The following is an 8,543-nucleotide window of genomic DNA, read 5'->3' as shown; positions in this document are numbered from 1 at the left end:
CTCAACTGCTGGCTCCCCTGTGGGTTGTTGAAGGCCCTCTTTTCTTATCTTTATTATCTGCTTTGATTTCATCTTAGACTTCCTCATTTCCACTGGGGTGACTGCAGCTGGCTGTGACGGTCCTTGCAGTTCAGCTGGAACTTGGACAGTTGAAATGTCTGTGGGTTCTATTGCTGCACCATTAGATTCTCCCTCTTCTTGGTAGTGGGAGGTTTTCTCACCAGCTGGGGAAATGTATTCCTCCAGCATCTGGTGTATCTTCTCTTCCATTACCTCCATCCAAATGTGGGTGGTTTATTTTTGAGGTGGGATCTGGGGCGGGCTTAGGTGGTGGGGCAGCATTCCTAGTCTCTGGGGCTATGTCAGGTTCTGAAGCAGCATCCCTAATCTCTGGGGTAGGTATCAGGGTGGTTATCCAAGTCAATCTTCCTTTACCTCTAAATGTTAAATAGAACAGGCATATCAGCAACACTAACCAGTATGATATCATTGTCATTTAGAGAAGATTTGAACCCTTCAAAAGGTGGTGAGGTAGACTCAAAGAGCTGGTTTGGAGAAAATTTCCCCTGGTGTCATTTCCTCACAGTAGGTACCATTATTGTGTGTGACAGGTCTGAATCCATATGCCCGCCTTCCAGAGGAAGTTAAAAATCTATGAGTTCCTCACCTTATTAACCCATAAAACTGGACAAAAGCCATAGCAGACTTAGTTATGGGGCCCATGTTTAGATAAGGGCCTGCACATGGGCAAAATATAGCCACAACCACATGCCACCCAATCCAGGATAAGCATGGTGACATCCAATGAGGTTTCTGTATCTAGCACACAAAAAATTAGGTTAATCAAGAACTATTAACCTAATGAATTAGGTTAATCAATAACTCTTTTCACTCTTTTTCTCTTGATGCCCTCGTACCTCACATTAGGTGCCAAAATCTGTTTTGGTTTGAAAAAGACCTAAGAAAAAGTCTTCTAAGGAATGCAGGAGCCTCCCTTAAAATAGGAAATGTAAACCCCCCCTGTTACAGGGCTTGCAAGGGTCTTCAGGGTGAGTGAGAGACGAGAATGTTAACTCCATGTTCAGAAGGCTTGATTTATTAGGTTATGATATATATATTACATTATTACTGTACTAAAAGAATAGGAGAGAAAAGTTCTCAGAAGGCTAGCTAAGCTAAGAATAGAAAAGGAATGAATAAACAAAGGGCTGTGTCTCAGCAGAGACTGAGACCCAGCTCTGCCGTGAGTGGTCAGTAAATCCAAACATCCACAGTAGACCAATCTCGGATCCACCTGTCACCTTCCACAGCAGCAGATAACCATTGTTTACATTTGTTGCCGAGGCCACAGCTTCTCAGAAGGGAGAAAAATCCTAAAGAAAGGATTTTTCACAAAAGATGCCTGTGACATTTCACCTTTTAAATTCTATTAAATTAAAAAGAAAGGTGTCTGTAATTTTCTCTGCGGTGCACATGCAGATGAAAGAACAAACACTTGACGGGTTATCTGTTGCCAATCCAAATCTCAATCTAGTGCTGGTGTGGAATGAACAGAGAATTTCTTCACCTGTAGAACATACAGTACTAACAAATCACCAAAACAATCTTACAATCTAAGAAAATGCAAAAAACAATGCAAAGAAAATTCAAGTCCAAACAGCTGAGTTTCAGGAAAAAGTCCACGGACTGAAGATGTTCCTTTTTGCCATCTCTGAAAATCCTTTTTGGTCCTGAAACAGGCTTGCTGCAGAAAAGTCCATCAATAGTTATCAAAGTCCATTGACAGTCATCAAACAATTTCAAACAATTTGAGACAACTTCTGGAATGTCCTTTTATGGCCTTTCAATGTTTCAGAGCTGCTGCCAGGTATTCAACTCTTTTTATTTAATTTTTTTTTTTTTTTTAATTAGAAAAAGCAGCAGCAGCAGGGCAGAGCCAGAGAAAGGCCCTGGGGGGCCCTGGCCCACGGAGAGGCACCAGGAACCCCAGATCTGGCCCACCAAAGGCAGGCCAGGGCCCATAGGGGAAAGCAAAACCCCCAAACCCATCAGGAGGCCGGGCGGTGGCCCTGGCCCAGGGACCCATGCCCAACAGCCCAGGCCCAAACCACGAGGCAGGCTCTGCCTTGCCACAGGCCTGCACCCTGCTGCCAGTACAATTGCAGAATCGGTGGCCACACACTTCTTTTCCCCAAAATCACTGAGGCATGCCAGCAGCATGGTGAATAGAAGAAGCCCCAAGAATGCTCATCTCGGGTCTAGGAATGTTTGTTTCCCACAGCAAGCAAGCCATGAACACTTCCCGCTGTGCCCTCTGCCTCTGCAATGCAAATGCAACAGGTGTGTCTCCCATCTGCCTCACGGCACCAACCCCTCTGGGCTGGGGACCAAAGGCAGAACTTTCGGGACCCACCTGCCCCTTGTCGCTGGGGTTCAAGAGGGGCGGCAGAGATGGCAACCTCCAAGTGGCAGCAAGTGACCAAACACCCCCCAACCCACCAAGAACGCTGATCTTGAATGCCGGCAGATGGGCTGCACCCACAGCCAGCTGGCGAGCACCCCCTCCTCCACAGAAGGAGAGACCGGCGCCCTCTTCCCCTGTCCCAGCTTCCCCCGCAGGGGCAGCCCCGGGATAACCCGAAAAACTCGGGGGGGAAGCCACGCTGGATGCAGGAGCCGCCGCAGGATGCTCTGAGGGTCCTGCGGGTTCGGCGCCGTCTTCAGCATCATCCCGAACAGGCACTGTCTCGGCTTGAGGTGGCGGGGATGTGCGCTGCTGTGTCCCCTGGCTCTGGGAGTGGCAGCAGACACGGTGTGGGGTCAGCAGCGTCTTCTGCCGCTGGCTCTGGGGTCAGCTGTGGAGGCGCAGTTTCAGAAGCCGGCGGAGTGCACATGGGCAGCGGCGGGGCTGGCACTGCCAGCGGCGGAACAGCCGGGAGGGGCGGCAGCGGAGGATCGCTGTTGCTTAGCAACATCAGCTCCGCTGCAGGGAGCGGTGTTCCTGAGCTCTCAGGTGCAGGCGTGGAAGCCGGCGGAGGCGCAGGAGGGATCGCCCGGGGAGGCGGCCGCGGAGCGGCTCCGGGAGGCGACTGCGCCGGCCCAGCAAGGGGGAACTCGGAGACCGGTACCGCCCCCATCTCTGAGCAGGGCAGGGTCCAAGAGGCCGGCTGTGGAGGGGCCTGCCGGGCTTCCAGGGGCGGTGCCCGCGGCGCTGGCTGGGGTGGTGCCGCCCACTCCCATCCCCCAGGAGAGAGAGAAAGGGGAGAAGGAATGCCTCCATCTGGACATGCTCTGAAGACACAGTAAAAAAAACTTCTTTGGCTCGCAGCGAAACTTCGCCCCCCACCGGGATGCAGGGGGGCTGGAAAGCAGCAGATCGTCTTCCTCCAAAGGGTCTTCTGCTGGAGACGGGGGAAATGGAGCTTGTCCCTTACAGTTAGCAATCCAGGAAAAAACAGCTACTCTCCTTTTCAAAACTGGAAGGAGTATTCTAAATGCTGAATAGATCCCGGGGTAACCAAACCCACGGTCCAAAACGAATTGGAAAATGGAGTCCATGCACTCCCATACAAAAACATCCAGAGCATACAGCAGATTAGTAAGAAACCCAAAGAGCTTTGCCCATCGAAAAAACTCATAGAAATCTGTCTCCAACAGGAGAATTCCTCCTCTTTACCCCATTTTTGCCAGAGGGCAATAAGTTTCTCCTCTGAAGCAGAGAAATGAACCTCATCCTCTATGGGGGAAGTCCCCCACATCAGCAGCCACAAACTACGAAGGGCCGAATTTTCAGGAAGGGAAAAGCGTACAGTACCTTTTGAAAGAGTCCAGCATGCTCTGGCCAGCTCCATGGTGCTGCTAGGCCATCCAAACATGTTCCTGGAGGCTTTTCAAACAATTCTCTTTGTGGTCAGCCTTGCTGTGAACTCTCTCCAAATCAGGATCTTCAGTTCTTCAGCTCCTGGCTAGAATCCACTTCTGTGGTCACTTGTGAAGCAACCATCAATGCCACACATTCAGGGTTTACCCAGTGCAGCACTTGCTCCTCTGACTTTGATGGTTGATGGGCCAATTGATGGTTTTCCTCCTCAGTTGGGGTTCACCAATTGTTACAGGGCTTGCAAGGGTTTTCGGGGTGAAGAGAGAGAAAAGAATGTTAACTCCATGTTCAGAAGGCTTGATTTGTTAGGTTATGATATATATATTACATTATTACTGTACTAAAAGAATAGGAGAGAAAAGTTCTCAGAAGGCTAGCTAAGCTAAGAATAGAAAAGGAATGAATAAACAAAGGGCTGTGTCTCAGCAGAGACTGAGACCCAGCTCTGCCGTGAGTGGTCAGTAAATCCAAACATCCACAGGAGACCAATCTCGGATCCACCTGTCACCTTCCACAGCAGCAGATAACCATTGTTTACATTTTGTTGCTGAGGCCACAGCTTCTCAGAAGGGGGAAAAATCCTAAAGAAAGGATTTTTCACAAAAGACGTCTGTGACAGTAAAGCCCCTTCCTCCCTCCCTCCAAATTATCATAATTTTTAAATTAAGGGCCTCTCAGGCAAAGATATGGGAATAGGAACAACAGTTCTTTACTAGTGTGTATAACAGGCAAAACAAAACTACAATATTTATGGCATTAACAACAAACAGAACCAGGGACCCGGTAACAGTTCCCTTGCCGGCAGTCCCTCTGCCCTTTGGTACAGTTGCTATCAGAGCCGGCAGCAATGAGCAAAAATCCTGGGCTGGTGAGCAAGATATATCAGCACTTTCGCAGTAGCTGGAACTGTGGGGACATGCCGGCAAGGCAGCACGGTACAGGCTACAGCATGCAGAAAATGCAGAGCAGTAACGAAGAAACAGCGGAGGCGGGACAGCGGTGGCCCGGCTCTGAGAAGAGTAGGGAGAGGTGAAGTTCCGGATTCCACAGGCAGATAGTGATCGGTCATTCAGGGCTGAGATACAGTGGTGCTGGTGAATTCTCCTCGCAGTAAGCAACAGCCTGGCAGTCCGCCTCTGATGCTGCAAAGCGAGAGAGGACTGCCCCCAACCCCGTCTCCTTTTTTACCTACTCCCATTCTCGCGGTGGTATCTCTGCCCTCCCCGTCACCGCCCCCTGCGCCCCCCTCCCCCCCACCCCCCCCCGCCAGAGAAACTCCCAAACCCCACAGGAGTTCCCCCTCCTCGCCATCTGTGCTTATTTGCAACTCAGTGGGAACAAAATTCCATATTTAACAAGGAAAGAAGAGAAGCCAACCTCCAATAGACTGTTGCAACAATAAAAAGAACTTTTAAAAACATGTTAACGGCTAAATGTAGTGTAGAAAAAGATATTAGAAATAACATTGGCCAGTCACATCATGGAGAGGGTCACTTCACTGAACAGGGACTTACACAAAGCAGAGATGGTTAAAGCTTTCTTTGCTTTGGAACCAAGGAAATAACACAAAGCTCTGTCAAGGAGGGTTAAGCTGTGCTGGGCCAGGAGTTGTCTCAGTGTTACCAGCCTTGTGATGACATTGTAATCTTCTGAGACTGAGTCTGATTCCCCCTGTGTTCTCAATGCCTTTATGAAACAGGAAAATATATTTCTGAATTACACTATTAAGGCATTAGAATTCATTATGGTATTAGAAAAGCTGAACTAGTGTTTTTATTATTTTTCTTATACTAAAGAGAAAGTGAGTATCTTCATCAATATACATTTTCATAGATATTATATCTACAAAATCTGACATGAAAGCATGAAATTAAAACAGACTATCACTGAACTGAGACAAACACTGACCCATGGCTGCCCCCATGGTGTTAGAAGCCTAGATAGTATTTCCACAAGCAAAGCATGAGATGTTTGAGTCACACTAAAGAATGAATAAAATTATCCCTAATCAAAACACAAATCTCTCCTCTAACTTTGTTTTGCAATGTGGAAACAGTGTTGTCTACTGTAAAATGTAGATCCTATAAACTTGTCTGTGGTAAAAGTATAAAATTATGCATCAATAGATGACTTAAATCTGCCAGGAATTAAGGTGGTCATTAGAGAAGGTTGGGAAAAAAAAGACAATCCAAGACCATATCCTAACTTTTCTTTAACCTCAGTCTGCAATCATGTGGTTTCACAGGAAAACACAGGACCAGGCAAAAGCAAAAATACTTCCAATCGTACCCAGAGATTGTTCCAACTTTTCAAAAAAAGTTGATAATCACAATAAATTTGAATACACTTTCAGTATTCTGAAGATAAAACCATGAAAATACAAGTGTTGAGAGGGAAGAACTAAGTGAGGGGGAAAAAAGAAGAACGTAAAGGGTGAAATGGCTCATCTCACTATTTTGAGCACGACAAGAACAGCTACAGATTTGTATTTTCTTGTCAACTTAAGGCCTATTATTCAGACTTCAACAATAATTTTAATGCAGAACACCAAACCTTTTGAATCCCTGCCAAGCATGCAGCATCAGGATGTGATGCTTTCCACAGCTTTTCAAGAGCCATTTGGACCCACTATATACACAGCACCTGACAGAGACTCAGCTTCCTGCTGGGAATGGGAACAGGACTATTGTGTGGTACTATATACACCTGTAAAAAGTTGTGGCACCAGTGCACTGTACGCCACTAAAATGTTTTGATTTGCCAAGGGAAAAGAGGCTGACCTGCCATGTTTCAGATTTTGCTCCTCTTGAAAATTTTGCTCCTCTTGAAAAAGCCTATGAAAATAGTAAATCTCATTTGTAAGAAGCTTTATAGAGGGAAAAATCTGAGGTTAATACTGTAGAAAGAAAAGTGAATTTTGTTCAAGCACATAATTTTTTTTATAACAGGCAACAGGATTGAAGAGGAAGTATTAGAATAAGTAATCTTCATCATCACTTTCCCCCTGCAGAGAGAACAAGATATAATGGTTACTGGTATATTGCTCTGCATCAGATGCTGACAGTTACAATTTTACTTCCATTTTAATTTTCTGCTATGAATATGCTGCTCTCAGCAAATGAATTTACTGTTTGAAGAAATAAGTTCCCATTAGGATAATATTTTAGGACAGCAGCAACTGCATATTTTTGTATTGTTAAATTATGTAGTCTCTACAGTCTAGTTAATTTAATAGTTCAGAAGTATATGCCGGGGGAGGGGAAGAAGGGGATCTCAGTGCCCCTGTTTGTCCATCTCAATTACTCTTATGCTCTGAAGCAAGAGAAGAATATCCTTTCTGAAGAGAATTTACTTACTTCAACAAGACCTGGCTCCCTGTTATAATAACAAATAAACACTTAGAATGCCATATAGTGGAATCACAGAAAACTTTGCTTTTAAATGGAAATTAAAACTCAGGATTACCTGAGATCTGCATTGAAAACCTCACCTCAAGTTGCCTGAACAAGCGGAGGTTGTTGGATAAATGCAGTTGCTTCTCCTTTGAGTATTTAAAATGGAGCTCAGCTGCCTGCATGTTGTACTCCTGTTGGACACACACATGGGTAGTCCCTTCAGATATCTCATTAAGTGAACTTTATTTTTCAGATTGCTGAGGACATAAGTCTTTCACTAGAGCTTCACCCAAACACTCTGAAGAATCTCCACAGGAAAACATGGCTCATGTTAAAATAAGCGATATGCCATTTTCCTAATGATGCTATTTAACCATCTACAAGTGATGTTAAGTACTATTCTAAAAGGATGTTATTGTTCAGAAAAATAATAATGGACCTAATGAGCACATTTTTCTAATGGTTTTTCTTCCTCATCCCAAAAAGTGAATTCTCCCTATTTCTAATTCTATAGAACACATTACAAGTTCCACTTTCTAAACCAAATCATGAAATAGAAATGCAAGGTAAATATTTTGTCTAACACAATGTGAAAAAGTTACGAGATAAAACTAATAGCTAGCACTTGGCTAGTTTCAATATGAAAGTGAAGGACAATGGAATACATATTGGGTGGACCAGGCAATTCATGCAAACCACTGTGGAGTTCAGGATGAATTAAATGTCTTCAAAGTCTAAACTATTGAAACAACAGAGTCTTGTAAACAACATACTACCTACTATTCACTATGTATAAGATTTCACACTTTTTCACAGAACACAGAATGACAACGTCCAGCCATATTGAGTCCAGGTCAGTTCTGCTGAGCACAGTACTGGAAGACACTGACTACATATAAACAAAGTAGACAAACCAAAAAATGGAAAGATTAACTACATTGCTGTTGTCAGTCTGGTTTAGCTTGATAATTTTTCAAAATGAAGTAAACCTAGTCACTGTGACCGTACCAACTTTAATACTGCCCTCTATGTACACAAAGGATATAATCTTGAATTGAGGCTTTAAGTATCAAATGCCATCACAAAACAATGTGCAAAACACAAGTTTCCTCAAGCACTGAAGTTGAAGAGTAAGTTCCAAAAGACTCATTAACATGTAATTATAAAGATGCAAGGTATTACATACCAATGGAATATTCACCAAAACTATAACACAGTTTTTTTCCATAATCATTCATGCACCAATTTAATTTCTTCTCTCACTGTGA

Source organism: Zonotrichia leucophrys, chromosome Z (assembly GCF_028769735.1).
Source record: "Zonotrichia leucophrys gambelii isolate GWCS_2022_RI chromosome Z, RI_Zleu_2.0, whole genome shotgun sequence".
In the NCBI taxonomy this organism is placed as follows: Eukaryota; Metazoa; Chordata; class Aves; order Passeriformes; family Passerellidae; genus Zonotrichia; species Zonotrichia leucophrys.
The sequence above is the reverse complement of the archived record's forward strand: the minus strand, read 5'-3'. Positions refer to the sequence as shown.